This window comes from Falco punctatus, assembly GCF_963210335.1.
Source record: "Falco punctatus genome assembly, chromosome: 7".
NCBI classification, from domain to species: Eukaryota; Metazoa; Chordata; class Aves; order Falconiformes; family Falconidae; genus Falco; species Falco punctatus.
Genome location: NC_137587.1, coordinates 69,281,468 through 69,298,189, shown reverse-complemented (window position 1 = coordinate 69,298,189; position 16,722 = coordinate 69,281,468). Strand labels below are relative to the sequence as shown.

The window sequence follows — 16,722 nt, the reverse complement described above, 5'->3', positions numbered from 1 at the left end:
TGCCGCCGCGGCTTCTGGAAGCGGGGCTGTATTTCAGCAGTGGGCTTGCCCTGACCGCAGCACTCTCTATTAATCATCTGCAGTCGCTGCTATGCAAATAAATAGCTATGGAAAACCAAAATCGTTGCCCACTGTGCAACGGGATCCCAAGCCTCTGCATATGTAATACGGCTGCATAAATCACTATTCCTGTATGACTATATGTGTGTAAAGTATACATGTAATAGAGAGATTATGTATTCAGCCTTCAAACGTAGGTGCATTAAAAAGACATCTACATCTTCCAGTTGGATGCCCGCATTAATACAGGGAAATGCAAATGCACTTCTCCACCCTGGGGTGAGCATCGCTCCGGAGAGGAGCACGGGGCTGGTAGCTCTTTCCCCCCTCTCCATCCCACTCGATAACCTGCTTTGCTGGAGCTCAGCATCGCCGCTCCATCACTCTTGTGGTACCTGGTACCCCGTGGGCCGGGGCTCCCGAGGGCTGCGTGAACCACTCACCGCTGGACCTGCCTTTGGTTTGTTACCGCTGCCCACCGTTGGATGGCACAGGCTGAACGCTCGCCTGGGGCTGGAATTATTTGAGCTTTGGGGGAACTCCAGCTGAAATAATATATCTGTTTCCTGGAGTGCGTTTAGAGGGGAAAAAAAAGCCTTTGCTTTGGCTCTGCACGCTGCCGGCCGCAGTCTGTGCTTGCTCCAGAGAGCCGCTCCAGACCTGGATGTTGTCAGGACAGGCTTCTCTGAGGGATGTGCCGGGCTGGCTTCACTGAGAAGCGGCCACGTCTGGCTGAATTAGGAGCCTCTGGAGAGTTTCCATATGGAAAACCCTCCGTATAGGGCAGCAGCTCCAGTTCCCATTGTCCTGGGTCTCTCCCACCTCCGCAGCCCTGGTGCATTGAATGGTACCTGAGCCCCTTTAGTTAAGCCAACGTGCTCTAAGGAGTGTTGTTAAAAAATACAGTAAAATTATTCTAATTAAGAAGAGATCAATTCTAAAAATAATTAAAGCCACCACCACAAGGATGTGGTGCCCCTTGCATCCTTGTTGATCATCACTTTGACGAGCTTTTAGAAAAGGATGGAATTACTGCCAAATACAGCTACATTTAAAGGGAAGGTCGGCTGTGACCGACAAAGCAGCAGCTTTGTGATCTGCACTTGCTTCACTTGTGCAGTGCAAACTTCACTTTGGGATTTGAAAATGTTTTTTTACGTAATAACAATGTAAAATATTTTCCGGTGTGCTTTAGTTGTGTTACCACTTGACTAGGATATTCTGCTTGGTTTTCTTTTTTTTTCTTTTCTTTAAATGCCACTGGTTTTCAATGAAATTGCCAAGCTTTGGCAATGACAAAGGGTATAGGCAACAAGCTGTGTGGTCCTCATTGGACCTAGAAGATATTTTGCTTTTTTAAACTAGTTTTCTCACATGCATCCTTGGGTGCAGATCCCTATCGATACAGCTTTCTGCCTGTTGCATCTTAAAAACACAGACCTCACATTTTCCAGCAGGATTTGAGAGGGAAGAAGCATTGAAGGGTGCAGTCCCGCTCCCCAAAGGCAGCCTGTCCAAGTGCCAGCACTGCTGCTCACCCTGCCTTTGCAAGGGGCTGTCGCTGCAGAAGTGCTGCTGATCAGGCATCCTCCTCCGCAGCGCGATCAGAAAGCCTGCGAGCTGTCAGCTAGCGTTATTTATGCGTGTATATTTTGTTTGAAATGAGATGTAAGCAAAGCCCATGTGTGCCTCCAATCTCCTTTGTAGCAGAAGAAAAGAAAGAGCGAAGAATATGTTTGCAATCATGTCTGGCCCTTGATTTGTAGCTTTGCTCAGTGTCGATCCGGGGTCTGGAGTGTACCTGCCTCTGTAGGAAAGCAGGAGCTGAGCTATTTCTGTATGCTCAGAGGTGTCGTGTTCGAGTTAAACCCTTTTACCTTTTATTTAAAATTCACAGAGGCTTGACAGGTAATCTCAAGAGCTGGATCATTATGGCAGCCAAAGCTAACCTGTAGCAAATGATGCCTTGTAAATCCCCTGGCTAAAGTAATGGACTTTATTCTGCCTCCCTTTCTTTTCACAATTAGTGCTCTAGACCCCAGGGTGACAACCCTCGCTCTGCAGCAGAAGGAGGATGAAGCTTCGGAAAAGCACGGGGAGTTGCTGGTGTCCTGGTGGGGAGCGAGAGTGATGTGTGATCCTCCAGGGCTCTGGGTGAGAAGCAGACAAGGAACCCACCACTGCTGGGTGCTGGCGAGGGGACACAGGGTCTGGGCCATGTACCCCTAACAGAAAGTTCTGGGCCATGTGCTGTTGTTGGGTAGGTATCAGGGGCTCTGCCCTGCATTTGGGGTTCAGCCCCCACATCCCTGATGGAAAGCATGGAAAATCAGGAATTGTTCACTAGGATGCCATGGCCGGGCGCTGTGCTAGTCCAGAGCAGCTGTTGGTGCTGTGTGGGTCTGGCCCCTGCCATAGGCAGCATCTGCAAATCTTATCGATGCATCGGGAGGGAGAGGATGCAAGACCCTGGGTAAGGGCTGAATTTGTAAGAAAATCCCCAAAATCAGAGTCCCACTGAGCACGGCAGCCCTCAGCAGGTTTCATACGGAATCCTGCCAAGGTGAATAAACAGGCTGGAAATTATTTTTACAGATACCAGTAACGATGATGATGATGATGATGATAATGATGATGATGATGATAATAGTAGTAATAGTTATAATAAATAATAAATATAATAATAATAATAGTAGTAATAATGCTTGGCTTCCGTGCAGAGCCCCAGCCCTGTCCCAGCGGCACTGGGAGCCGGGTCCTGGCGCGGCGGCTGCCGCCAGCTCTGCCAGAGCAGTGGAGGCTGCAGTCTGCGTTTTCACCCAGCCATCGCACGGTGCCTGGGCGGGGAGAGATTAGTGAACTAATTGGGTGGAATTGGTGGAGCTGGAATACATATTGATGGGGTTGTCAGGATGATTATATTGCTGAGGGCATGTACAGCTGGGGAGGGAACGCTTTGATCTCACAGAAACCATGTTGCCGTCTCCTGTTCTCATTATCAGAGGTGCCTTGGGAGCCTCTTTTAGAGCACCCCCAGACGCCTGCCCCCGGGACCTGGGAGGTGAAGGCGGCTGCTGGGGCAGGAGGGCTGCGGGGTGAAAGGGAGTGGAGGCGAGAAGTGGCCTTGGACCCTGCTCCGGCAGGGGTGCGAACAACGCTGGCCAGGTACGGGTGGGACTCTTCCAGGGATGTCCCGTTATCCGCTGGGAATTGCTCTGCCTGTTACCTGGGGAGACTCGGATAGCGCCTGGCCGTGCTCCGCAGGCAGAGCGTGCTTGCCTGGCTGCGCCGTAACCCCCGGCACCGGGTGTCAGCTTTCTGGGTGTTAAGTGCCCATGAAATGAAATAGTCATCAGGGAGAAAATTGCCTGGGAGGGTTAAATCGGAGTGCCCCACACGAGGCAGCATCTCCGGGCGTTTTGGGGGGTAAGGAGGTGCCGGCAGCGCTTTTCCCCATCCCAAACCCCGCTGCCTTAGGGGAGCCTGGAGCAGAAAATACTGCCCAGCTTTTTAAGAGCTAGCAATGAGGCTGGGCCCCTCGTGCACTCCCACGTTAGCCTTCCCTCCATGTTCAGAGGTATAAAAATTCCTCTTAAATCATTCAGTGGTTCTCTAATGTATTCACAATGTGGACTATAGAACAAGATCTGAAACACTCTTTTTTCCAGTAAGACTATTAAATGGTGACACTTTGACACCAGCAAGAAGTATATGAGATTAAAAAGTAAAAACTGCATAGAAATCTAAGTGCCTTCACATACTGTTAGAATAAAAATTGCTGTTAGGAGCATTAAAAAAGAGTACTTGTCAGGAGCGATGGATTCCAGAGACGTGCCTGCTGGTTTCTGTGGCATCAATGCATGTGGTTTCCTCTTAGGTAAATTACAGAGCATTTAGGGGAGGCAGAGGATGCACTCGCAGGCGTTAAGGTAGAGGATGAAGGTGCAGAGGGAGGGATGGACGGCACGCTCCCGGGCCAGGGCTGGGATGCAGCCTCTCCTCCTGGGTGATTTGGCTGGTGAGGGACTGGTGGGGTCCTAAGGAGGCCGTTTCATCTGCCCGTGACATTTGAAATCCCCTGGAGGCAGCTGGTGGATGAAAGCAGGAGATGAAGGAGCCGGCTTTTCTTGGCACGATTAATCATTTATTAGCTAATCAAGAACGGTCGCAGGAGATGAGGAGAGAGAGAAGCTCGTTTCTAATAGGAATTAGTTAGCTTATGGTTATTTTTTCCCTTTACTCTGATTTCCCAAGGAAATGATGCTTGCAGAGGTCTGCTTTTCCAGCAGTCACTACCCTCCCCTGCCTTCCAGCACCCCGGGACCCCCTTGCAACCTGGCTGGCCTGACCCAGAAAGCCACTCACTGCCTGAAATACACAGCACAGATCAGCAAGGAAGCAAACCAAGGGGTACTGGCCCACTTCAGACAAAATTTCTGCTTCTGGTAGCACGGGGATCCTGCCCCACGTGCTCCCCTGGGCGGCACGAAGGGGCTGTGCGGCCGCTGCAGGAAGCCCCGGGGACTCCCGGCTCTCCCCACCGATGCAGCGCAGTGCACGGGCGCCGTGGTGAGCTGACCCCAAAGGCTGCTGGCTATGGAAAAGCTGTTCTGACACCGCTGCCGGCAATCGGGCACGTGCCAAACTGGATTGACTCCTGCTTGGTTATGATACCATTCTGCCCAGCAGGAATCTCTTTGAATTGCAGCTGGCAAGGCAGGAGCTTGCAGCACCATCAGCCCTGTCAGGGAGAAGTGCGTTTACAAGCCAAGGCAAATCTGCAGCTGTTGATGCTGCTGAGCAGCGTACGCGCTGACACGGCTGTACACAGGCTCTGTGCTGGCACGGGTTCGTGCGGCACAGCTGGCAGCGTGGAGGTGTGTGTGGAGCTGCTCCAAGGGCGCGCAGCATCACTGTGTGTAACATCTCGGTGTCCTCGCAGGCTCTTGCCGGCTCTCCATCTGATATACACAGCAAAAGGAGTCTGGAAGTTGATGTGGAGATCATCCTGGATGCCCACCCTTGTCATCTTTGGGAAACCACGTCTCAGAAGAGTGCTGGCATGGGAAGCCATCAGCGCTCCGCACCTTGCTGCCAAGGTCAAGCCTAGGGCTCCAGCAGTCAGATTGGACGGCACGCTCCCATCTGGGATTCTCCCCCACTGTGTCAGCATCATTTCTTCATGCCCTACAGTCAAACATGTCATGGCCTGGAAAAGAGAGGGAGAAATGGGAGAGGTTTGTCGTTGTCAGGAGCTGAGGAGCCCGAGTGGGCAGAGAGGCAGGAGGAACCGAGTGTCTGCAGGGAGCTGAAGGACAGGAGAAGCCTGGGGGGAGGCAGCTGGCCCCGGCCCTGGCTGCAGCCCAGCCTCAGGACAGGAAGGTGGCCAGGTCTGGATGCTCCAGCCATACTGACAGGCACATCCCTCCAGCATCTCTGCCCCGGCACAGAGCGAGGGACGGGAACGAGAGGGGAGTGCGGGGCTGGGCCAGGTCCTGTGGAAGGGCTCCCTGGGCTGAGATGCTGCTAGCAGAAGCTGCAGCAGGCAGGGGCAGGATGTGTGCCTGCTCCGGAGCGAGGGGCTTCCCTCAGCTCTGCACCAGCCCACAGTGCCAGGGCGGACTGAGCTGTGGGAAAACGCTCTCCTGAGTTGTGGTTCTCCAGAAAGATGCCTGGAAGCACCTGGAAAGGCATCGTGGGCATCAAACCCGGAGATGTGCACGAGGCTCTGCAGCGCTGAAGAGCATCAGCCACCAGCCAGGTTTTCCCGTGGTGTTCCAGGGCTGCCGCTGGCCTCCGCCGCCTCAGCCCCTCTCACAGGAGCAGCAAAATAATTAGTGGCTTTTGTTAAACATCCAGCTCCTGGAATCGTGTTAGGTGAAAATCTCCACTTCCTTGGAAGAAAGTCAGATTTCAACCTTCATGGCTTGAAAATATGAACACTAGTCTCTCAAGCTAAATAAAAATAAGGCAAAATATATTACATTTTAAAATCTTGTGACATTTTGGGGACTGACTCATGATTTTTGAATGTTTGGAACGAGTAATGCTGCAATCAATTTTGCTGCTTCCTTGGATGATTGCTTTCAGAGAGGTTTTAATTCTACTATAAATACTTCAGCTTTACAACAGCAGTCTCGGTCAGATATGCAATAATACCCAGTTCTGCGTTTCAGGTAAGGCTTTAAACTAAATTAAATCTCCTCAGTATAGCTAATCAGAGATTAGCTTTGATCACAGTTTGTTAGCCCAGGCCAATCCTATTCAAATCCTCTGGCAGACCTAATATCAAGAGTGCTTTGTCCTGTACTTATAACGTGGAGCCCCGTCCCCAGGGCAGGGCAGAGGGGGGTTTTTCCTCTTCTAGTTTTAGATACTTCTCTACACGCAGTGAAAGGCGTCGCTGGTGCAGTCGGTGTCTCCTGCTGCCCTGGGATGGTTGGTGGTGGATGCCCCATGCACGTGGCTGGCCAGGTGGGCACTGGCTTTAGGTCTGACCCCTGCCAGCTCCCAGCCTTTCCTCTGGGCTTCCCTCTGTCTCCAACGAGAGGGGGGAGACCCATATTGGAGATGGGAAAAGGTAATGGAAACTGGAGTCTGGGCACTTCGCTAGAGCTTGGCTACAGAGTTCCAAGGAATGACAACCATGTCAAGATCCTCGAGCGCAGATTTAGTAATTGCCATTTGCTGCTTTCTACTTTAGAAAGTATATTTTAAAGCAATGGAAAGGGTGCCGCTCTCTTCCAGCATACAGGGTGCCGCAGCAGAGTGAAATCTGGGGGGATCTTGGTGCAGCTGAGGTTACCTTCCAACAGCTCCCCGAGATGACGGGAGTCCACAGAGGTTGCTCTGCCTGTTCCCTGCAGCTGCATGCATGGACACGTGTGTGCACATATGTGTCTGCCAACCGGGCAGTGCCCTATCCTACACCTCTGCAGGGTGTGCGCTCCCGCGTCCTCTGCCAGCTCGAGCAGAGCTGAGGGAGCAGCCAGGCTCATTTCGCTGCGATGTAGCTGCAGAAGACACAGCATAACATGGGATGCCTTGCTCTGAGCTCTTCCTCTCCTGCACCCGGCACGGGACACTTGTTGCCCTGATGTGTAGAGGAATTATAGAGGAATGAAGGCAGGTTAATTAACATTGATAATATACAGCTGTGGGCTTGCTTCAGGGGCGGCGGGTTGGCTGATGTGGATAAGGTGCAGCTGTGGCTGGTTCCTGCTAAGTAGTTAAATAGCTCTAAGGGGTATGGAAGAGGAGCACTGGATAAAGAGAGACCCAGGAGAAGCAGAAGGAGGGGAGGGAGGACTGACTCCAGATGTAGGACTGACTCTAGATGTAGGAGAGACAAGGAAGAGGCCCTGGGAGAAGCAGAGAGAAGCGGGGCTGGGGATGCAGCAGAGGGAAGGAGTAAGAGGGGCTGACCTGAAGAGGCTGAAGAAACAACCTTGACAGTAGATAAACTTTTGAAACCTTGTGGGGGATCAGTGGCTGTGCTAGGGTAAGGTGTGATAACTACTTCCTGAAGTTAACCTGGTATGGGATGGTAAAAGCCTTTTTGCAGCCAGCTAGTTTTGATAATGTTGTGACACTGCTGTAATGAGTTGAACCAACCCTTTCTCCTGGTTAGAAATGTTCTCTGTTGTTGTTCCTCTGTATTATTTATAGCCCAGTAAGTGTCTGAGATCACAAACTCTGATATTGAGCTTACTTAGCTACCCAGCAGTATTCTTGTTTGAAACAATATAGTTTGACTGTTGCTATCGATTTTAGGGGGTTGTGCGATGGGTAACAGTTCCTTTGAGCCAACTGGTATATTAAGCAATCATTTCTATAGCAGATGACATAACTCCCCCGGCATCAGTTTGCCCTAATGGGCCTGGTATTACTCATGTGCTAATTGATTGGGCATGGAGAGGAGAAAAGCTAAATTCACTTGCGAGGTGATTTTTATGGCCAGGCTCATAACAGAGGTAATTTGCTGAAAACGTCCAGTCCCTCTCTGGTTATGTACCATCATCTGTGCTCCTGCACTCTATTTCCATGCCGCGCTTCAATCAAACTGGGCTTTGTTTGAGGCATCTGAGGTAAAGTCCCCAAGGAGTCACCATGACAGAGTATTTCTTCTTCCACTGTGTTGTGCTAAGGCATACACAGCAACCAGGATCAAAATATTTCTGCAGCAGTCAGAGTTTCATCCCCAAAATGTTTGTGCCTGCATCTGCTGCACACAAATCCACAGGGATGGGGAAATCAAAGCAACCCCTCCTCCTCTGCTGTTGAGAGACCTGGGAGTTTAATGGCCCTGGGAAGGTGGTTAAAACTTGAACTTGACCCCTCATCCCAAAGGCAGCCCCCTGAAAACCCTGGATCTGTCCCATGTCTCTGCCTGGGCGATGTTCAGCTATGATGGGAACAACCTGCGGAGCCTGGGCAAACCCTGCTCAAGGGCAGATGCTTTCAGGCGGTTGGGGCTATTTTCTAACACATGAGGACTGGTGCCTTTGAAGCTGTCAGCTGCCTGCCTGAAAAATCAAGACTGGAGCTTAGAGCAGCTTGGAATATCACTAGATCTTAGATGTCAGAGACTGGTCCTCGTTATCTCACCAAAGACTGATGGGTTTCTAAAGCCGACAAGGTGAGCTCGTGTATGTGTAACGGCACGTAACATCTAGCTAACCTGAAATTGCTGAAATTTTCCTGGAGCTGGAAGAAAGCCAGTCAGTCTTGTAGGAAAAAAAAAAAAATCATCTTTGGGTATTTTGGCTTGTTCTGGTCTCTGCTGGGTGATGCTGTTGAGCCAGGTCAGATGCACTGTAAAATTTTGTGCAGCCCTTCTGTTGAGACTGAGAAAAATGCTGAGGTATCTCCATCCACCCCAGCAGAGTGGGAGGTGGGTTAGCCCTTATCTGGGAGGTGTGAAGGATGCTGCTGCAAAGAGGTGCTGCTGGCTCCATCAGCATCAGGCCAGTGTAGAGGACAAACACATCTGTCATCGTGTGTCTGGGTGGGGAACCTCGGCAGGGACCAGCCGTGGCCACAACCTGCATCGTGCCTATCTTTTGGGAGGGATGTCTCGAGGGGAGGCTTGGAGAAAGGGCTTGAGCTGATGGGTGGCTTGTCCCCCATCCCCAGGGTCCTGTGAGATGGGTTTGCAGGAAGCCTGGGCAGGGTGTCCCCCTGCCTTAGCAGAAGGGCCACAGAATTGTTGTATCCTTCAGGTTGGAAAAGCGCTTTGCGATCACCCGGCCCAACCGTTACCCCAGCAATGCCAAGCCCATCCCTAACCCATGTCCCCAAGCACACACCTAGATGTTTTCTGAACGCTTCCCGGGACGGTGGAGCAAGACGAGGGAGGTGACATGTGGCCGCAGAGGGGGCGGCCGCTGGGGCTGCGGGAGCCGGGCTGGGGCTGCACGGCCGCCCGCAGCCGCACGGGGGTAGGAGCGTCCCTCCGCCGAGAGCCCCCGCAGCATCCCTGGGCTCGCCGCCCTCCCCCCGCAGCATCCCTGGGCTCGCCGCCCTCCCCCCGCAGCATCCAGCCTGCCCTTCCTCCTCCTCCTCCTCCTCCTCCTCGCCTCCCCCTGCCAGCTGCCGGCGCTGGCTCCAAGCGCTGGGCAGGCACTTGGCACTAAGCCCGAGCAATAGAGCTGCTAGGGTTGCACTCGATGACCTTAAAAGTCTTTTCCAACCTATATGATTCCATAATTCCGCGCTGTGGGCTTCGGCTGGCTGCTGCTGCCCCGGGGGGGAGCCCCGCACCGCCCAGCAGCCGCTGTGCACCCTGTATTTGTTCAGCCAGGATATGTGCATCCCGTTCGGGTTGCGCCGGGAGGATTTCCAGGCATTCGGGAGCTGTTTGTTTGGGTATGACCTTTGTATCCATGGAAAAGCCTCCGGCCAAGGTCGGCTGTAATAATGACAAGGCTGTCTTCCCGCGATCGATACGGGCGCGCTCCCCAGCACAGCTCCCTTTTGCACCGTCTGCACATCGCGGTCCCTCTGTCAGACGGTGTCACCGGCAGAAATGACGTTAGAGACACCCAGACACCAAACACCGGGTGGGAGGAAGTTCTCCTGCTGCCAGCAAAGAAATTTTCCTCACCTGTTGATTTGTTCCAAACTAATCCCTTCCTCAAACTGGGCAAACAGTTTGGCTTGGCTGCCCTCCCGAGACTCATCAGCAAAATATTTAATGGATCAACCCCCCCCCGTGGCTAAACCCGTTGCAGCGCTATCGGTGAGGCTGTGCTAACAGGGCCATTGAGACGTAGCTCTTGAGTTTGGGGTGAATTGTGTAATTCTGATACCCTCTTGCACTGGTCACAATAGGTTGCTTAGAGACTTCGGAGTGTATCAAATCTACTTTTCATAAGGAGATTTCCAAGACAAAGCTAAATCCAAGAGAAAAAAATGAAAAGGGATGCACAGCCTCAGTGTTTTCCCGGCAGAGCGCTGTGGATCTAGGGAGCATCATTAAGGAGCTATGCATCGGTGGTCTCCATCGGAGCAGGGTGGGGTGCGAAGGGCTGTGGTGCAAGGGACTGACCCTGTTCAAAATGTCATAAACCAAAACTTCCTTTTCTGCAAAGGAAAATACCCTTAAATTCATTCCGGGTTCATGAAAACATTTCACTGAAGATTTGACTTCGCATTTAGTTACACTTATAAGAGATAATAGTAATAACAGGTAATGACAACACCTCAGAAGATTAAACGACAGCTTTTTATATGATGTCTTTGTTGGAAAATTTCTGTTCACTTCTGGAACGATTTCTGCAATGTAGTGAGATCTACACAGTGTTATATCCGCCTGGGGGGGCGGGGCGTGAAGGAGCAGAACAGGGCTGCAGGAGCTCAAGTTCCCCCAAGAGGCTCTTCCCTCTCCCAGGACCCACCCCAGCACCCATCGGCATGGGGAGCTGAGGGGTTGCGCTGGTCCTTTGACAGGCTATGCTGGGGCCATCCCATGTCAACCTGCTTGCAATTAAGGCCACAGCTTGGTAATTAGTGCATAGCTAAAAATTCCTGTACGAAGTGCTAAGATGCTGGTCAGCATTGGTGTGGGGTTCTGAAACGCTACATCTCAGCCCAGGGTTTATATCTGCCAAACCTCAGAGCTTCTAAAATCCAAGTCCTGCATGTGAGGAACTTTAAATTGTGTTTGATGGGGAATGTTCTCTTGTGCGACTGATTGATCAGGCAGGACACTGCAGGCCTGACCACCTAAGTGCTCAGCCTTTCAGCTGAGCTTTGCTCCAGGCTTCATTAAGAACGTGATCACAGCCAGGCTGTTCGGTGGCTTTGGCCTCCTCTTGGAGCAGGCTACCAAAGGGATTTTATTTCAAAAATTTGAAAAAATAAGGGGAAAAAAAATCTTCCTACTGAAAAGCACATTTCTCTCACGAGCAGCAGCAGACCTGGCTCACCAGCAGCTGCCTGCAGCACAGCTCTCCCTCTGCTCAGCCCCGCAGAGCTCCCAGAGCAGAGCCCAGCACCTGCACCCTGCCCTTCACTCCCACCACACACCCCCAGGGACCCTGAGCATCCCCGCACAGCCGTGACCGACATGGCCGTGCTGCTCCTGGTGCTGCATAACAACTTGATCAGTTACTGATGCTCTGGTGTTCCTTGAAATGCCAGCAAACCCATCTGTTAAACCCTTTTCTTCCCTTCTCCTCCAGGCTGCCGCCTCCCCACCGGTGTTGCACCAGTGCTTCCCAGTGCCCTCTGGCTGCAGTGACATGGGGGTCCCTGGGGAGATGGGGATGTTTTGTTTGCACAGGGTTGCGCGTGGCCCTGGGGATGCTCATTGCATCCCTGCCAGCAGAGCATATATGTACAAAAAGGATGCTGTGCTGGGGTGGCAAACCCCAGCACCGAGCCCTGTGTTCCTTCTGACCGCTGTTTTGGTGGCACATCGTGGCAGATGGTTTCCTGCTTTTTCCTCCCAAAAGCTGAAGCAGGGGAGCCGTTCCCCAGTGTGCTGGCTCTGTCAGCCGGGAGGATGAGCAGGGATGAGCATGCCGACACCGTTAGTCCCTCCTGGCTTGTAGCCTGGTGTTTAGCATTTAACCTGCTGCTCTGACATCTCCTGGGCAGGACTCCTACCTCTGCTCCAGAAATACAAATCTAATAAGAAAACGCTGGTTTGCAGCAGCAGCCGACCAGGCTGGGAGCTCGTGGCCCTGACGGGGCTGCCCTGTCCTCGGCTGGGCTGGCTCGGGCACCCCGCACTGCACCCCACTCTGCGGGGGGCTCTCATTTTTCTGGGTGCTCTTGGCTGTGGTATTAAATGGTCCACATGCAACAAATTTGCAACAGAGGGGTTTGTTTGCATGCGACAGGGAGAGATGGTAGGTGCTGGGTCAGCAGTGGCTCACCTGGAGAGAGAGAGAGAGAGAAGTTTTCCAAAAGGAAAGCTTTTGCTTTTTTTGGGGAAAAAAAAAAAGGTCTAGAGTTTTCATTTTAAAAATATAACATAATTAACATATTTTCAGGGGGCAGCTTCAGGTGTCGAGTTTTGCTTTTGGCTGCAACTGTCAATTGCTTTTGATTACAGCTGCCACGGGTCTTCGCTGGTGTTGTCCAGAATTAAAATTTCAGTAGCAATGGTTGTAAAAAACAATGCCAGGTTTGCGAGGGCTTTTTTATTTAAATGTGTTATTTCGGTTAAGGTGAATTCAAAGCAAACAGCATTTGCTGCCACATGCTGTATCTCTTTAATGCAGGTGATGTGGGGGGATGCCGGCAGCATCCTGCTTGCCCGGGCTCAGAGCACCCGGTGCCATTATCTGTGTTTGAACAGAGGGAAATATCAAGCAAAACCAACAAATGGCCAGAGAGGAGCTGTCTAGGATCAAATCAAACCAAGGAAAGCTGGGATTTATGGAGGGAAATGGCAACTTTTTTTGGTTTCAGTCGAGGCTGAAGGCACATCTGTCCCTGGGCCCTTCCACAAACATCTGGTGAATAACGCAGCAGTATCCAGCCAGCTAAATTACTAGTGGGAGACCAAGACCTTGATGTGATTCAGGCTGAATAACCACAAATGGTTTGCACTTGTGGTGGGCTGGGATCCATGGCCAAGGCGGCTGCCAGCAGGGTCCGGTGGCCACTGTAGGTCCCTATCGGGTGGAGGTGGCCGCTCAGAAGCATGATCCAAGGCAGCTCCCAGCCACCTTCCCTCCGTACCTGGGACGGGGAGAAGGGACCCAGAAACGATCCAAGCTGCTTCCCGAGGAGCCCTGCCCTGCGAGCACACTGAGCCGCACACTGCTTTCCTGACCTAGTTTTGGGTTTTTTTTTTCCTTTTTCACAGATGAGCACTCCATCTGCAAGAGATTGTTTCTTGACATGAAAAATTTACTTTTTAATGGGCCAAACTGCTGCAGTGTCTAAGCTGGATCCAAAATAACCTCTTAGCACATCGCTCTAAAGGGATCTCCAGCCATCACCCATAAAACTGAAACACAGTTTGTACTAAAAAGCCATTTACAAACCATTCTCTCCTTGTCTTCTTGGTTTCGTGCAGTTGTAAAGCTCCAGTGCTTGCTTCTGGAAATGGAAAATGATATTTTGGAACCACGCTACTTATGGCTTTTGTTTTCAAGTTAAAGCAAGCTCAGAAATCAATACGTTTGGGTTGGGTTTTTTTCTCCTGCAGGATCCAACAGCGGAGGAAACGCCAGCAGGCTGGCCAAGGGGAGACTCGTGGCCAGTGGTAACAGATGGAGGAAAATGCTCTGGGACATTTGTAGGGGAAGGTGGGTGCTGCCCTGGGGGCGTGGGCAAGACCCACGGCCAGGAGCGAGGTGGGTGCCTCTGTGCAACCGACGCAAGCACCCTGGGGAGCACCATGTCCCCACTGCCCCAGCAGCGCACAGGTCTCATGTGGAGCAGATTTTTGGCAGGGCTGCAGCCCCGGCAGCACGCCTGGGCACCACAGTCTCTGCAGGGGGTGAAGTGCTTGTGCGAGGGATGGGGCACTCGTGTCCCGTGCCACAGCCTAGCTCTGCAACGCAAACCAGCCCCAGGAGGCTTGCACAGCAGCTCTGCCCGTGTGTCCTCGCCCCCTCCTTCTGTGCCGCTAGACCCAGTTACAGCAGATGCACGACCATGCCTTAGATGTGTCAGTCCCGATGCTCTCTCAGAACAGACTGTCCTGGGGAAGCTCATTTCTACCAATAAAGGGCAGAAGAGCAATTCCATTTACAAATGGGAGCCGGCTTGCTCTGCTGCCTGGGTGTCCTGCCTGCCTTCAAAACATCCAGAGGAAAAAAAAAAGAAAAAAACCATGGTGAATAAGAAATAGTTTTCTTTGCTACAACGTAATAGGATCAGCATAGCTGGAAGAGCTTGGGTGAGAGGCTGAGAGCTGCCTGCGCAGGTGCCTGCCTCTGAGCCCTGACACCAGCGCTGCCTGCACGCTTGGTGCTCCCCATTCCTCCTCCCCAGGATGTCCGTGCCCTGTTGGGCATGCTCGTTGCTGCTGTGCTGGGTCAGAGCAGCCACGCCGCAGCTCAGCGTCGCCTCTTTGGCATGTGCCAATTGCAGAGAGCGGATGGTGGGGCAGCGGCGGTGGCTCAGTGCGTGCCACCACCGAGGCTCAGTGGCCCTGCCAGGATGCCACTGCCTGGCCCGGCGGTACCCCTGTTATCCAGCAAAGGGCAGCAGCCAGGGATGCTCACTGCAGGGGCTGGAGCGTGTGTCGGTGTGGGTGCCTCGCTCACAGGTAGCGATGGCACCCGGCGGTGAGTGCCCAGCGAGCAGGCAGGGAGCGGGCAGAAGCGCCTGGGCTGCCCACGGGCCGTGGCACTCCTCTTCCCAGAGACGCTGGAGCCCCATGAAAGCGCTTCATCTCACCCTTAATCTTCATCTTTTGTTTCAAGCTTTTAATTGTGAAATATTCTGTGTGCATTTTGTACGCATAATTATGGGGCAAAAGATGGTGATAAAATAGTTTAAATTAATAAGATTATTAAGTAACCTCTGCTGCTGGTAATTCCTCACTCGAACAGGCGCGCAGTTCACTGTAATTAGTTTTCTGCTTCGCTGGAGCATGCTTAAAGGAGCTGGGAGGTTTTTTTGGGAGAGAAAGCTGTAAAGCCAAGTTCATAGCAGAAAAGGGTTTTGTCAATGGAAGGTGACAGTTGGGGGAAATGTCCTTCCCAGCCCCGCTGGCATGGCATGGTTGTGGGCGTTTGGTCTGTATGGTGGCACGGAGTGAGGTGAAGGAGCGGGGGCATTGGCACAGGATTTGCTTGCTGCCCACGTCCCCCTGGGCAGGACTCCCTGGCAGGGGCTGCTTAGTGCCTCTGCTCACAGCTTGCACGGTCCATCAGCGCTCCAGTAATTGCCCCATTCTGCCAGATCGCTGCCACAGGATTATTTTTTTCTCTGTGGGTGACTGACTGTAGACTGCTCCATGAAGGGTGGTGCCACATGAAAGGAAAGCCTTACAATTTATTGCCCAAGTAAATAACAAATAACAGGTCAATGCCATCAGCCTGAGTTTGCAGAGATAATCAATGGTTTCACAGGCAAATCATCTCGTTTGGGATATAAAACAACATCCTTCTGCGAGGAAAGAGAGTGAATAAACATCTGTCCTCCTCCTGGCCACAGTGGTGGTCAGTGCTGTGCAGGCAAGGCACTCCTCAGATTTTCACATTAATTTTACTGCTTTTTATCCATATGGAGGGCTGGTTGTCCAGCCCCAGGGCAATCTGTGAGCGGTGCCACTGTACAGTGCAGCGGCCTGACTGTGAGCATCCCTGCACCGACAGTGTGCCTGCCTGCCCCGCTGCCTGCCCCGCTGCCTGCCCCGCTGCCTGCACTGCTGCCTGCACTGCTGCCTGCCTGCCCTGCTGCCTGCCTGCACCAGTGCTTGCCCACGCCTCTGCTGCACAGCCGTGTGCTGCACACAGCCAGCAATTCAAGCCCGGCAGGGAAGGGCAGCTTGGGAAGCAGGGCCCACACTGGTGATTTTTGGGGGGTCCATGATGGTTTTGGGGGATCCATGACTCCCAGGCAAAGGGCAGAGGGCTCGAGCCCTCAGCACCGCCGGAGAGCTGCAGCTGGGGCTCTGTGCGAGGCATCGCAGGGCTGGCGATTGCTGCAAATAAACCCGGTTGCTAATTTTGCAGTGTCAGTCGTTCAGCAGTTCGTTTTGGTTAGCTAAAGGCAAACATCTGTGACTCTAATGCAGAAAGCCTCCCTATTACCTATGTCAACAATTTTATTTTTAAAACTACGCAAAGTGAGAGGTGCATCCCTTATCTGGTGTACAGCGTCCGCATATGTAACACCATCATATAATTAACAGTCAAGATCATTTACATTGTCGCTTAGCTAATTTTCATAATGTTTTCTTTATTATCAGAGGAAGAAATTAACCCAAGAATTTATTTACATACTAGTCTCAAACAGTAACAGCTTGCTAATTGCCTGTTAGGTGATTAATAAGCTTACAGCAGATGCTAATGAATCGAGAGCTCACTGTTTCAAAGGTGCTCTTGCAGCATGCTTGTGTTTTGGCAGCTTAATTAGTGCAATAATTATGTACTTGTTGCTCCTTCTTTCAAGCAAATACTGTCAAATGCTTAAAAGATTAAAGAGAATTATATCGCTGAGAACTAGCTGTGCTTAAGTATTCTGCTT

At 52.0% G+C, this 16,722-nt stretch overlaps 1 long non-coding RNA gene across 1 annotated transcript; it reads right to left on the bottom strand.

The window, feature by feature from the left end:
• Positions 1-1,289: 1,289 nt before the first annotated feature.
• On the bottom strand, positions 1,290-15,874 carry LOC308066989. Its single transcript, XR_013929391.1, has 2 exons — positions 9,935-15,874; positions 1,290-5,269 (listed from the first exon to the last, which is right to left on the bottom strand). It is a non-coding gene; the product is annotated as an uncharacterized lncRNA (long non-coding RNA).
• Positions 15,875-16,722: the final 848 nt, after the last annotated feature.